Raw genomic sequence first — 3,949 nt, forward strand, 5'->3', positions numbered from 1 at the left:
AATTACATTAATCGATTTTTTAGTATTATAACAGATTAAATGTTATATTTAGATTAAGGACCATATTTAGATTAGCAGCTACTGAATTACATTAATCGATTTCTTAGTACTATAACAGATTAGATATTATATTATATTTAGATTAAGGACCATATTTAAATTAGCAGCTACTGAATTACATTAATCGATTTCTTATTACTATAACAGATTAAATATTATATTATATTTAGATTAAGGACCATATTTAGATTAGTCAGCTACTGAATTACATTAATCGATTTCTTAGTACTATAACAGATTAAATATTATATTATATTTAGATTAAAGGTCGTATTTAGATTAACAGCTACTGAAGCACATAGGCAGGTTTATTAATCTTATCTCACGATATATATATATATATATATTGAACGAAAAGAAGAACTACTGGCGAATCTTGAATGATCATTACTAATACATGGTCTAGATAACCACGATTATGACAAAAACCGAGGTCGGGGAAGTTTATGGAGGAGCCGATAGCCAAAACTTACAAAAAAAGGAATGAAAAGCTTAAAAGATGACCACTATTTTGTTTATCACAGATTTATATTTTTCAGATTTATTTTAATGTAAAAATGTGAGCAGTGGCTGTTGTGTGAACCATATAATTGGACCCAGAAAATTAACGAAATAAGTATAAGTTGGGTGTCATAATTTTGATAAAGTGGCAGTGTGCTAATTTCCTACCAGAAGTTGTGTTCACACTGTTTAGACACGCGATAACGTTTGTAAAATTAACGAAATAAGTATAAGTTGGGTGTCATAATTTTGATAAAGTGGCAGTGTGCTAATTTCCTACCAGAAGTTGTGTTCACACTGTTTAGACACGCGATAACGTTTGTACACTTATCACTAGGGGTCGCTGACCACTAAATATCAGCACACATAAATTACGTCAGAAAGGAGCATAGCTACATTTATTTTACCTGTTCGATATATTTATAGCTTCTCAAGTGGCTTATTTCTTCTGTTTTGATGCGTGTATCAGTTGATTATACAGTCGACCGATAGTAGCTATCAACACTCATCAGCAGACAGTGACAGATGAACGTTACAAAAACTCTAAGAAACAAAAACATTATCCGCAAAATTAGATCCATTTCACGTGATCGTTTCTAAACAAATTCTGAAGACTTTCAACAGTTACGGCTATTTGATCTTGTATTTGCTTTGATTCTTACATGGTCTAACCATCGAAATTTGCCTCTTTTAAAGGTGACGTTGGTTTCGAATTTTTTGAAATAATACCTATACAGGAAACTCATTGCATTTTAAGGAGGACATTTTATTGAAATAATACCTTCAGACTTGTTGATCTTTAAGGAGAACCTTCTATTGAATAAGTAAGGATTTTTTTTAATCTGATCGCCATGTTTAGTAGATTAAAGTAAACATAACATGCAAAAGTTTTTTGATTATCATAATTTTCTGGACCCTCAGGAGGATACATATATGAAGATAAACTTTTCTGTGGTGCTTACAATTTGTTTAACCCAAGAATTACCGATGGCCATTAGATTTCTAAACACTTTTTTTGTTTCAAAACTCTTTATGCACAAAATTACTTGTGGGTCCATAACTTTGTTGGCTACAGGGCTCCTAGTAACAGTTGATACACACACACACACAAAGTTTAAACAGTTTTAAAACTTTTCCCAAATTACTGATTCACCTAATTGTTTGTGGGTCCGTGACTTTTGCCAGTTACAGGTTCCCTAATAATATACGAATCACATGGGATCCATGACTTTTGTCGGTTACAGGTTCCATAATAATATACGAATCACATGGATCCATGACTTTTGTCAGTTACAGGTTCCCTAATAATATACGAAGCACATGGATCCATGACTTTTGTCAGTTACATGTTCCATAATAATATACGAATCACATGGATCCATGACTTTTGTCAGTTACAGGTTCACTAATAATATACGAATCACAAAAACAACTACATAAAATAAATCAATAATTCAAGTAACCCTACTATTTACGACTGGACTATCTATGTATTTTACATTTAAAAAATGAGTATTTCAGACAGATTTGTAGTCAGAGAAAGACGTAACAATACTCAATACAATGCAACACGGGTTTGAATTCCCGTCATCGAACATGCTACCCCTTTCAGCAGTTATAAAGTGACGGTCAATCCCATTGTTGGTTTTGGTAAAATAGTAGTCCAAGAGTTAAAGGTGGGGGGAGGGGTATTGACTAACTTCCCTCTAATCTACCACAGCTAATTTAGGGACGGCTAGCTCAGATAACCGTCGCGTAGGTTTGCGCGAAATTCAAACCAATAACACACACAGACACACACACACACATATACGTATACATGTGGATGTGTATAAATACATATTGTAGATAAAGCTGATTTTTTGTATATTGAGAATATATAAAACATTCATCAACTAGTCTCTCTGACTCTCAATCAATGTATACTCACATCACCTTGGTCATCTTTCTGTTGGCTGTAAGCCAGTGTCATCAAAATCTTTCACTCAATCTAGGAGCTACTTTTTCCTGACGGACCACGATTCGAAATACAGAGAGAAAGAAAATAAAACGGGGTGAATTAGGTGAAATGTGCAGTTGTAATCTGTGTGTATCATATATTAATGAAAGTTTCGTGCTCTAGGAATTCACAAATTACATTAATTGCAAATGAAGATTTGATTTCTTTAACCCTCATTATTTACTTATTTCGTTTAATGTATCTAACTTACCCTGCATCGCTGTAACCATAGATTATTGCCGTTGTGCAATATCGCGTTAACATATGTCGTGTTTTGAGCGGCAGTGGAATGTAAGGTCTGTCTGGTTTTTTTGGCTTCTGTTTGCACCGATTTTAAGTATCAACTTGATGTAGAATGGCTGTAATGGTACTCCACATTTCAACACCTGTGCAGCAATTCAAAAATATCAAATACCACGTTGTCTAAGAAAATATAGCAATGTTCTTTCTAGTCTCGCACCGTGCTTTTCTCCCTGAATAACTCCTGTGTGAAATCTTAAAGCTGTCGTTGTTCCTGACGAACAGTAACGCTACACTGCCATCATAAAAGACACGCCGCTCGGAAATAGCGTAAGTTAGTTCTGTGTTTTCAAATGGCCGACTCTGATGAAAGTTCTTAGACATTTTGCTGTAGGTGCTACAATGGCGTAAAAGCTTGCTGAGTTGTTGGCATGGCTTAAAACTTTTAACTCCAAGTGGCGAGTTGAATTTGGCTACACTTGCCAAGTATTTCAGGATCTAGGCGTTTGAAAATAAAAAACGATGAAGGATTAGTAACAGAAGTAACAGAATGTGTATAGAAACTTCTCTCTAAACGACAGATTTTGAGCCCTTTTGCTGACTTAGATTGTTAATTTTAGTTTCCGCTTTTGAAATTTCATTCCAAACAGAAAATGTTTCAGTGTTGGTATACTCACGCGTGCCCTCAAAGTTTGGCAAACGATACACACACTAAACAGCAATGTTTGAATTTCACGCTCCCCTGTTTAATCTTTGGTATACGTTCGAATATCGAATAATAATTATCACTGTTGCACGTACTAAACCTTGAAAAACAAATTTCTGTATTGAATTTTCCTTAAGTAAATTTGGTAATTTTTTTTTCATTTTTTATGATAACCACATTTATGTAAACACATTAAAAACTGGGATAAGTATATATTTTTTCTTTACATGATACATGATCGTATTAATTTTTATATTAAAATCGTATATATATATATATATATATATATATCGTTCTCGTTTGTTTGGTTTAGTTTGAATTTCGACGTAAAGCTACACGAGGGCTATCTGCGCTAGCCATCTCTAATTTAGCAGTGTAAGACTAGAGGGAAGGCAGCTAGTCCTCACCACTCCACCGCCAACTCGTTGGCTGCTTCTTTACCA

At 34.0% G+C, this 3,949-nt stretch overlaps 1 long non-coding RNA gene across 1 annotated transcript; it reads right to left on the bottom strand.

Moving 5' to 3' along the window:
* Positions 1 to 990: 990 nt before the first annotated feature.
* Positions 991 to 3,138, bottom strand: LOC111086374. Its single transcript, XR_002611096.1, has 3 exons — positions 2,772 to 3,138; positions 2,492 to 2,568; positions 991 to 1,104 (listed from the first exon to the last, which is right to left on the bottom strand). It is a non-coding gene; the product is annotated as an uncharacterized LOC111086374 (long non-coding RNA).
* Positions 3,139 to 3,949: the final 811 nt, after the last annotated feature.

Source organism: Limulus polyphemus, unplaced genomic scaffold, assembly GCF_000517525.1.
Source record: "Limulus polyphemus unplaced genomic scaffold, Limulus_polyphemus-2.1.2 Scaffold1051, whole genome shotgun sequence".
Classification (NCBI taxonomy): domain Eukaryota; kingdom Metazoa; phylum Arthropoda; class Merostomata; order Xiphosura; family Limulidae; genus Limulus; species Limulus polyphemus.